General features: G+C 53.4%; 1 protein-coding gene across 2 annotated transcripts in view; it reads right to left on the bottom strand.

The window, feature by feature from the left end:
- Positions 1–10,231, bottom strand: part of LZTS3 (leucine zipper tumor suppressor family member 3) — a 56,681-nt gene extending 46,450 nt beyond the window's left edge. For both annotated transcript variants that reach the window (XM_054064963.1, XM_054064965.1), the window contains exon 1: positions 10,009–10,231. The gene's annotated coding sequence lies outside the window, so the exon portion shown is untranslated. The remainder of the gene's footprint in view (positions 1–10,008) is intronic.
- Between the last annotated feature and the right edge of the window lie 349 nt (positions 10,232–10,580).

Below are 10,580 nucleotides of genomic sequence, written 5' to 3'. Positions count from 1 at the left end.
AGCCCTTGGATGACGCTGAGGAATGTCAACAGGCTGTGGGCTGCTTTGGCTGGTGCAGTGGTGCCGCACAGCTCTCCCAAGCAACAGGTCACAAGTGAGATGAGTTTGTTTGGGCTCGGGTAGAAAACAGACTGGTTGTTGCCTGCGGGGGATTACCTGACCCAAACACGTGTGGGTCACACATTTACTGCCTTAACCACAAGCCTAGGGTTTAAAATCATAGAATCACAGATTCATGGAACAGTTTGGGTTGGAAAGGACCTTAAAGACCATGCAGTTCCCACTCCCCTGCCATGGGCAGGGACACCTCCTGCTGGATCAGGCTGCTTAAAGCCCCATCCAACCTGGTCTTGAATACCTCCAGAGATGGGGCAGCCACCACTTCCCTGGGCAACCTGGGCCAGCACCTCACCACCCTCACAGGAAAACATTTCTTTCTAATATCTCATCTCAATTTCCCCTCTTTCAGCTTGAAACCATTACCCTGTTCAAGAGAAAACAGATCATCGTACTCCCCAATTCAAGCAGTACAACCCCTTACTGCTACCACTGGGCATGAGGGACTGCAATACAGCCTAGAAGAGGGAAAAAGAGGGCTGAAGTATGAAGGAACATGTCAGGGGCTCCACAAAATGATGAAGTGCTTAGGAATACGGTTTAGTAGTGGACAGGTATGGCTGGACTTGATGATCTCAAAGGTCTTTTCCAACCTAGTGATTCTATGATTCAAAATGCCAGCAGCAGAGCACAAAACAGAGAACAAACTTTCCACTTGGGATTCAACACTGCTAAAACCAGTGTTGGCTATCGCATATGTCCTAATCCCCAAAGAAATCAGCCCCGGGGGTCTGCAAATGCAGCTGTGACTGCATCCCAGCTCAGAAAACCACCGGGAGGGAGGAAAAGCGCAGCAGCCGGGAGGAAGAGCTCAGCAGCCCGCAGATCAGAGGAAGGAGGAGAGCAAACTCCTGCTGTGCAATGTCTGGCTGGGGACCAGCTCGGCAGCAGTGATTTATTATTTGCATTACAGGAGGGACTGGAAGCCGTGGAAAACATCAGGGTCTCCCTGAGACTGGCACGACAGCCATGCTTTATGGGCTGTATTCAGCTTGCTCCTAGAGACAGGTATTTATGCCCTTGCTGAGCTGAAACTGGGTGGAGTTGTGGCTTCTCCTAGAAGCCTTTTGAGAAGTGTATTTATTTGAGGAGGGAGAAAATTGAGCCAGGAACAGGTCCTAGTCTTTCCCAGAGCTAGGAGAGCAAGTGTGCTGCCTTGGGGAGATGAGCAGTGGGAGCAGGGAAGCTGCTCTGTGCAGGACAGCGGGGTGCAGCTCTGCCCATCTCAGCCCAGCATCTCCGATGGTTTTCAGGATGTTTTCGTCCTCTTCTTTCCATCTTGTCCTCTCTGAGCTATCCTGTCCTCTCTGAGCTGCCCTGAGGAGCCATAACAGGGACAGCCCTCCCTGGCTTTCCACCCCACTGCTGGAAGCAATCCCTTTGGGTGGACAAGAGCAGAATAAGATGCTTTGTCTGGCCAAAACCAACACGAACACGTCCCTGTCCCCTGTCTCCTTGCAATTCCTTGCTGAGCTGGAGGCAGAGGTTCCCACTGAGGTTAATGTCTGAGGTGGGACAGCTGGTTCTTCCATACTCAACACTGCAGATGGGATGGCTTGGCTGTTACTCTAAGTGCTTGTGAAGGGCAGAGCGAGGGATGTAATGAAGGTCCACAGGGAGTAGAACAAGCTTGTACTAGATCAACTGATATAATTAGAAAGCAGGGACAAGGAGATGAGCTCCTATGCATGAAAGCTGGGTTGTTTTTTTCAGCTCCGGCAGCTGGGCTAATAAAAGCTTTGACCTTCCCTTGTTCATCATCTCTGGCGTGTGCCTGCAGGGCACTGTGATGGCCATGAGCTTAGGGAGGAGCTCCTATCCTTGCATATTTCAGGGATGAGGCATCTACAACTTCTCTGGCCAAATCCACCACCATCACTTCGGTCACTCTGTCTCCTCTTGCACCCCTTTCCCTGGGCACACCAAGGGTGGGCAGTGTCCATCCTCCTCAAAACCATACAGTTGGGAATGCTCATCCAGTTGACTTTGCCTACCAGTTGCATGAGCAGGGAGCCTCTTTTTTGTGCTGTGGTTCAGGCAAGAACTCTGATGTGGCCCCAAAATGACAACCCTCTTACAAAACTCTCAGGCCGTGTACTCCAGTGATGGTGGGAGGAGATGGTGGACTACTGTGGGAACATGCCCACCAAATCCCACCCCTAAAAGTGAGGGCTACCTCATGGAAGGATGAACTGCGCGAGAGATCTCTGCAAATCCACCTCCTTTGGCAGCACTTACCTCCCTAATAACATCCCAAAACTTGCAAACTGGCCTCACAGCAAGGATTTAGCAACAGGGAAACATGAAACCCTGGTATAATGGAGCAGCACATCAGTGTGGGATGAAACGCAACCAAGTGCACTGGGCTTTCTCTCACCTCTCCTGCAAAATTAAAACCATATCCCATCCTCCTTCCTGATTTCTCGCTGGCAGACATCGATCCGGCGGGCATTGCTCTGCTTGTGGAGCTCCCAGCAGGGAACCATTTCCCCCTGGGATTCACTACGTGCTGGACACACAGTCAGAAACTGCTTATCACAGGTTCTTTTTCCTGGCTCAGATCGTTATTATCATTACTGGTGCTGGGCTTCCAGAGCAAAACATGTCTTTAGGCCACATACCAAGGGATTTGGCTAATTCGTCACCCGCAGACGCACATATATTTATTTGAAAGTGCCTCTTGTTATGTTACTTGGCAACTTCTGAGCCCATGTATTTCTCCAGCTGATAAATATTTGTGAGGCTGTTTGTGTGACAACTGACAGGTGTTAACAATATTATCTTCTTTCTTCTGAGCTTCCTACTAAGAGAACAGGCTCCGTTAGATCTGACTAAACCTGGAGCATCTTGCTGACTTGGGATCTTGACCACGAAGGAGAGGGGTTTGTGTCTCCGTACTGGTGGTTCTGTGTGAGGACGAGGTGTGTGAGCTCATTTTGCATTGATCAATCATAAAATCATCGAAGGGTTTGAACTGGAAGGGATCTTAAAGATCATCTAACTCCATCACCCCTGCCATGGGCAGGGACACCTCCCACTAGATCAGTACTGCAGTTCAGATTCCAGCAGCACCCACTGGGACCAGCTGAGGACCAAAAGGCAGGAGGTGACTGTTGGGTGGGTGATAAAAACACAGAGGGTATCAGAGGATGCTAAAGGGCACACAGGGGCTCAAAAATTAACCAGGAAAAATCATGGAGCAAAAAGGGAAGCTCAGACCATTGAATAAAACCCATAACTACCAACTGCTGGAGGCCAGGAGAGTTTCTCTGATGACTGAGCTAGGCCAGGCTGCTGTAGGTGTAGCCATCCTGGATCCTTCTATGCACAAGAGCTTCCAGTGGTCTGCATGATCCAGAGGGGCTCCATGTGCTGGAGTCATGTTATCACACAACCCCTCCTACTTTCATCCAAAAGAAAACACAAGATGAATCACAGAATCACAGAATCATTTGGTTGGAAAAGACCTTTCAGTTCACAGAGTCCAACCGTACCTGTCCACTACTAAACCAGATCTTGGAGCACTTCATCTACCCATCTTTTCAATCCCTCCAGGGATGGGGACTCAACCACTTCCCTGGGCAGTCTGTTTCCAGCCCCTGTGACCACCCCAAAACTTGATGCACATACACATAAGAAGGAAGGTGCCAGCCATGGCAGAGGCCAGTGGGGAGGAGAGGGAAGGCAGAGACCCGGCCACCGTGTCTCATCTTGGGTCAAACTCGAGCAAAGCTCAGATGAAATCCATCCTTCTGGTTCAGGAGCCAGATAAAACCAGTAGGATCCACACATCCATAGCAAAAGCAAATTTATGAGGTGGAAACTTAGCTAAGATCAGGGGGAACCTGATTCCAAACCTTGCAGCAGATCTGATGAGATGAAGCTTCTGGAGCTCCTTCACTGGGTCAAGGGGACTTTCAGCTCCCTCTGCCAGGAGAGCTCTTGGCTCCAGCCAGCCCTGGATTATTACTGCATAAGCTGTCTTCCTCATTCCTGTTGGCTGCTTTAATGCTTATGTTTGCTTTACTGCTGTTTAAGGAGCTATGTGGACCTTCTTGCACCTGGGAAGGTGAATCCCCTTCTAGTTGCACCCTCACTTCCCGGTCTCCTCCAGCTCATTGCTGCACCTGGGATCACCACTATGCCAGTTTCAGAAGAGATGTCCTCCTTGCCCACTGTCCTACCAAGACTCATTCCCACAGGAACAATGTGAAAAGAGAAAAGTCCAGCCTCTGGCTTCCAAAAACTGAAGGGTGTCCACCTGATTCTTTCCCTTCATGATGATGGCTGGGGCTGTGAAGTGGTGGGACAGCTGAGTTTTATGTGCATGTTGCTCCCTGCCATGAACCACCTGGCTTGTTGCAGGGTCTCAGAGTGCTTGGACCACTACCACCCCTAGGATGGAACAGCACAACCTACCCATGGCTCCTGGTGCCAGCATGTCCAGCAAGGGAAGGACTCCCAGGCTGTGGAAAGCCCAACCAAAGGAGTCATGCAGCAACCCAACGTGTGGTATAAAGGCTTTACCCACGGAGGAGAAGTGTGGGTGAGCTGGAGGGGCTGGGAGGCAGGGATGTCTGGGCTCCTGGACACGTGCTTCCATTTCACTTTCAGATCCTTCAAATAATAATAGTGTTTGCCAGCTCCTGTGACAAGAATGACTAATGGGGAAAGATCCTTAGTGAAGAGAAATGAGAGATCTCCTTGTTTCACCCTTTGATTGCTGGGGGAAATCCTGTCTGACCAACTCAGTGGCTTTCTATGATGAGGTGACCGCAGCAGTGGACATGGGTAAACAGATGGATGTGATCGATCTAGACTTCTGTAAAGCCTTTGACACTGTCCCCCACAACATCCTTCTCTCTAAATTGGAGAGATATGGATTTGGTGGGTGGACGGTACGGTGGATAAGAAACTGGTTGAATGGTCGTATTCAAAGAGTAGTGGTCAATGGCTCAAAGTCCAGATAGAAATCCATGATGAGTGGTGTCCCTCAGGGGTCCGTACTGGGACCGGTGCTGTTTAATATCTTTAACAATGATATTGACAGCGAGATTGAGTGCACCCTCAGCAAGTTTGCAGATGACACCAAGCTGAGTGGTGTAGTTGCCACACCAGAAGGACGGCTCCCCAGAGGGACCTGGACAGGCTGGAGAAGTGGGGCTGTGAGAATATCATGAGGTTCAACAAGGCCAAGTGCAAGGTCCTGCACCTGGGTCGGGGCAATCCCCATTTTCAGTACACGATAGGGATGATGTGACTGAGAGCAGCGCTGCAGAGAAGGACTTGGGATGCTGGTTGATGAGGAGCTCGACATGAGCCAGCAATGTGCACTCACAGCCCAGAAGGCCAATCATGTCCTGGGCTGCATCAAAAGCAGCGTGGCCAGCAGGGCGAGGGAGGGGATTCTGCCCCTCTATTTCTCTCTTGTGAGACCTCATCTGGAGTATTGTGTCCAGTTCTGGAATCCTCAATGTGAGAAGGAAATGGAGCTGTTGGAACGGGTTCAGAGGAGGCTACAAAGATGATCAGAGGGCTGGAGCGCCTCCCATATGAGGACAGGCTGAGAGAGCTGGGGTTGTTCAGCCTGGAGAAGAGAATGCTCAGAGGAGATCTTATAACGACCTTCCAGTACCTGAAGGAGCTACAGGAAAGATGGAGAGGGGCTATTCATAAAGACTTGTGGGGATAGGACCAGGGGAAAGGGTATAAACTGGAGACAGGCAGATTTAAACTAGATGTTAGGAAGAATTCCTTCACTATGAGGGTGGTGAGGCACTGGCACAGGTTGCCCAGGGAAGCTGTGGCTGCCCCATCTCTGGAGGTGTTCAAGGCTAGGTTGGATGGGGCCTTGGGCAGCCTGATCCGGTGGGAGGTGTCCCTGTCCATGGCAGGGAGGTTGGAACTAGATGATCTTTAAGGTCCTTTCCAACCTTAACTATTCCATGATTCTATAATTCTATGATTCTATGATTTCTCTGACAGCCCTGGGCATGGATGGGATTTCCTTGGTGTGCTCGGTTCCCCTTCACAATAAATCAATTTTTAGCCCTATGACAGCTCTAGCAACACCCTCTTAACTCTTAAGCTTCCCCGTTGGGACATAGTTCCCTTTAGAAACTTTTTTTGCAGCTTGATTTATCCAGATTCCTGCTCCAGACTGAGTTGTCATACGAGGAGTACCTCTGACTGCAGATGCAATGTGCTTTTCACTGTGAATTTGGAAGCCAGCCTCTCCATCTGCCTGGTTTTTGCAAGGCACGAGACCTGCTCTCCTCCTCTGGGGAAGAATGGGTGATCAAGGGATGCTTTTGTTTTGCACCATAACTCTTGAGATGGATGCTGCAGCCAGAGCCCAGGGCTGATTCTGGAGCCCCGGAGGAGGCTGGGGCTCTCCCAGTCCCACCTCCATCAGGATAAGCTGCTGCTCTCTCACAAATATCTTGGCTTCTGCAACCAGATGCTGGACTTTTGGATGCCTTTTTACCTCATTTTGGATCTGGAGGCTGGAGGTTGGTCCCTTAAGCCATCCGCCCAGTGACCCAGCAAAGACAAGCTCAAGAAGAGGTGACCCTTGTCCTTGTATGGAGTCCATGCAGCCACACATGCTGCTGCACCACGTTTTAAATGCCCAACCCCTGTAGCAGAGAGACAGCGGGGGAAATTTGGGCCAGCAACGTGCTCTTCAGCCCAGAAGGCCAACCCTATCCTGGGCTGCAGAAAAAGGAACGTGGGCAGCAGGGCAAGGGAGGGGATTCTTCCCCTCTTCTCTGCTCTTGTGAGACCCCACCTAGAGTCCTGTGTCCAGTTTTGGAATCCCTAACATAGGAAGGATATGGAACTCTTGGAACGAGTCTGGCGGAAGTCACAAGGATGATGTGAGGGCTGGAGCACCCCTGCTATGAGGACAGGCTGAGACAGTTGGGGTTCAGCCTAGAGAAGAAAAGGCTCTGAGGAGACCTTAGAGCAGCTTCCAGTACTGAAAGGGGCTCCAGAAAAGCTGGGGACAGAATTTTTACAAGGGCCTGGAGTGATAGGACAAGGAGGAATGGCTTTAAATTCGAAGGGGGAAGATTTAGGTTAGACGTTAGGAAGAAATTCTTCACTATGAGGGTGATGAGGCACTGGCACAGGTTGCCCAGAGAAGTCGTGGCTGCCCCATCCCTGGAGGTGCTCAAGGGCAGGTTGGATGGGGCTTTGAGCAGCCTGATCCAGTGGGAGGTGTCCCTGCCCTTGGCAGGGGGGTTGGAACTGGATGATGTTTAAGTTCCCTTCCAATCCAAACCATTCTATGATTCTATGAAAATTCAGCCCCTCCACAAATTCCTCCTCTGCCCCGTTGTCATCACAAAGCCAACGCTCGGGACAATGTGCTTGGCTCCCATGCAGGAGCCCAGCCACCACAACCAGGGAATCCCACCTCTCTGACATTTCCATGCCTGTTTGCAGCCCAACCTTTGCAGAAAAGAAATTCCCCAGCCAGGCTGAACTCGGATGACAGCATCCCATGCTATATTTAGCCACGGCACATCACCGCTCCAACCAGGGCCACACATAAACAAACCGCACGGCGCACGATTCCCTGTGCGGAGAGGGGACTGGCGAACGTACCGCACGTGATGGAGAAGCCTCCCACCCCTGGCTGCTGGAAAGCGGGGGTGTTTTGAGATCCTGCAACCTCTTTTAATGCCAGCGCCTCCCTCGAGGGCTCGCCCGCTGGCATCATCCGCTGCCCGAGCGGGTTTGCGGATGAAGGATGTGCTGGAGGGTGTTGAAAGCAGAACACGGAGGAGCTCTGGGAGTTGCCAAAGGTGATGCTGCAGGGCAAACAGCATCCCCTGGCTTGAATCACACCCGCTGGCTCCCAGCTTGAATTAAAGCAGATGTTGCCACCCTCAACCCCTCCTCAATACCATGATGTGGGGCAGAAAAATGCCAGCATGCCCCTGCTCCAGCACCTGCCCATCCCCTCCTGCCTTCACTCCACATCGCCCTGCAGTCCTCCTGCTTGCATCTGCCTGCTTCTCGCCCTGCCTGACCCTCTGCCATGATGCATGGGGCTGCACAGGGCTGCATGGGGCTGCATAGGGCTGCATGGGGCTGTATGGGACTGCATAGGGCTGCGTGAGCTGCATAGATCTGTGTGGGGCTGCATGGGGCTGCGTGGGGCTGCATGGGGCTGTGTGGGGCTGCACAGGGCTGCATGGGGCTGCATGGGCTGCATAGGGCTGTGTGGGGCTGCATGGGCTGCGTGGGGCTGCAGAGGGCTGCATGGGGCTGCACGGGGGCTGCAATGGGGCTGTGTGGGGCTGCATGGAGCTGCACAGGGGCTGCAGTCGAGCTGCTTGAAGCTGCATGGGGCTGCATAGGGCTTCAATGGGGCTGTAATGGAGCTGCAATAGGGTTGCATGGGGCTGCATGAGGCTACATGGGGCTTCAATGGGGATGCACGGGGCTGCAGTGGGGCTGCATGAAGCTGCACAGGACTGCACAGGGCTTCAGTGGGGCTGCATGAAGCTGCATGGGGTCCAGAGGGGAGGGAGTCAGCTGTCAATGTGCAGCATGGACCCACGCCTGGCTCAGCTGGCAGGCCTTGCCCTCCTTCCCCACCTCCCCATGCGTGCAAGGAAGAGGCATGGGATGCCCAGGCAGATGCTCAGGAGGCTGTGGAGCATCCAGCAGCTCGATGCTCTCCAGTGGAGCAGAGGAACCGGCCAGCCTGGAGTGCCTCTCGCAGCCACAGGTCCCCAGGCTCTCGCCTTGGCTCTGAGGAATGGATGGGGGTGGCAGAGGGGGTCCCTGCCCTCCCCTTGGGGCACACCCGCATCCCTGGATAAGGGCTCTCTGCTGCAGTGCAGCACCTCCAGCCCTGCTCTCTCCTGGGGAGCTGTCAGGGGGGATGCTTGCCTTCATCCTTCCTTCATCACCATACCCTCTCCCGCTGCTCCAAACCCTGCGAGCAGGATGAGGCATCGGGAAGAGCAGCAACTTGCTCCTGTCCTGTGTAGAGATGGAACCTATGGGCTTGGGCACCCTGGGGAGCAAAGGACACTTGGTTTGCACCCACGGCTTTGGGTTTGCACCCATGGGTTGGGGTTTGCACCCATGGATTGGGGTTTGCACCCATGGATTGGGGGTTGCAATGGGTTGGGGGCAACGCTTGATGTCCGCATCCTTGCAAAGCCAAGGAGGCATCGATGCTTCCTTGGGCGAAGTCCCAAGGGGGGAGCCCCATGTCCTCCCTCCCTCCTTCGCCGCCGCCGCTGGGCGAGGGCCACCCAGCACCGAAGCAGATGACATAATTCCCAGCAACTGCACGTTAATCATTCGGCCGCCAGCAACCTCCTTCGCTTGAATCCAACCTCCCTCCCTCCCCAGCTCCCCTCCCTGACATCACTGCTAAAAGAAATAAAGAAATAAATAAAAGAAGCTGAGGAAGAGGTGGCGGAGGGGCTGGGGGGAATAACCGGATCCTGCTGGGCACTGGCAAACAGGTCTCTCCCCCACACCCTCCATCCTCTCCCTGCTTTCCACTCTATTTTTGGGTGCTGTCATCTCCAAACGGCCCCCCGGGGCCAAATCCAGGCAGCTGCGACTTTAGGCACAAACAAGGCTCTCTCTTCTCCCTCTACACCAGCAATCGGTGCTGGCAGCCCATCCTCCAAAATCTTTCTCCCCTCCAAATCCTATCTGGGTGGGTGGTTCAGGCAAGCGAAGCTCCAGCATCACGTCCGTCCCCCCCCTCTTTGCTCCCTGCGCACCCCACATCTCTCCCACTCCCCAAGGACCCCCATCCTTCAAACCCCCCCTCCCCCCTCCCCATTATCACCCCCCAACGCCCCAATACAGCTTCCCAGTTGCTCCCAGTCCCTCTCCACCCCAAAGCCTTACTCTTGGCAGGGATGCTTCGGGGCTCCAAGTGGGCGAGCGAAGGACCGGGCTGGCAATCAGGAGCCTTGGGCTGCGCAGCCGGGTGGCTGCTCCTGTCCGAGGGGTCTCATCTCATTTTGTCCTATGTCACCAAGAGAGACACACACGCGCACACACACACACACACACACACACGCACACACACACACTCGCAGCCACGTTTCCCCCCCCTTCTTGCGGCAAACGGCGGACAGCCCCGACCCCACCCCCTGTCAAAGCAGCAGCCTAACAGCGAGGAAGGGGAGGATGGAGGGAGGATCTGCTGCCTTTCCCTTTAACTCTTGCCTCACCACCCCCCCAGGACAGGGCTCCCACGGGTCAGGCCGTGTCCTTGGCTGGGGATGAATCCTAGAATCCTAGACTCATAGAATCCTAGACTTATAGAATCATAGAATCCCAGACTCATAGAATCATAGAATAGTTTGGGTTGGAAGGGACCTTAAAGCCCATCCAGTTCCAACTCCCCTGCCATGGGCAGGGACACCTCCCACTGGATCAGGCTGCCCAAGGCCCATCCAACCTGGCCTTGAACA

The sequence above is a fragment of the Cuculus canorus genome, chromosome 4 (assembly GCF_017976375.1).
Source record: "Cuculus canorus isolate bCucCan1 chromosome 4, bCucCan1.pri, whole genome shotgun sequence".
Lineage (NCBI taxonomy): Eukaryota > Metazoa > Chordata > Aves > Cuculiformes > Cuculidae > Cuculus > Cuculus canorus.
The sequence above is the reverse complement of the archived record's forward strand: the minus strand, read 5'-3'. Positions and strand labels throughout refer to the sequence as shown.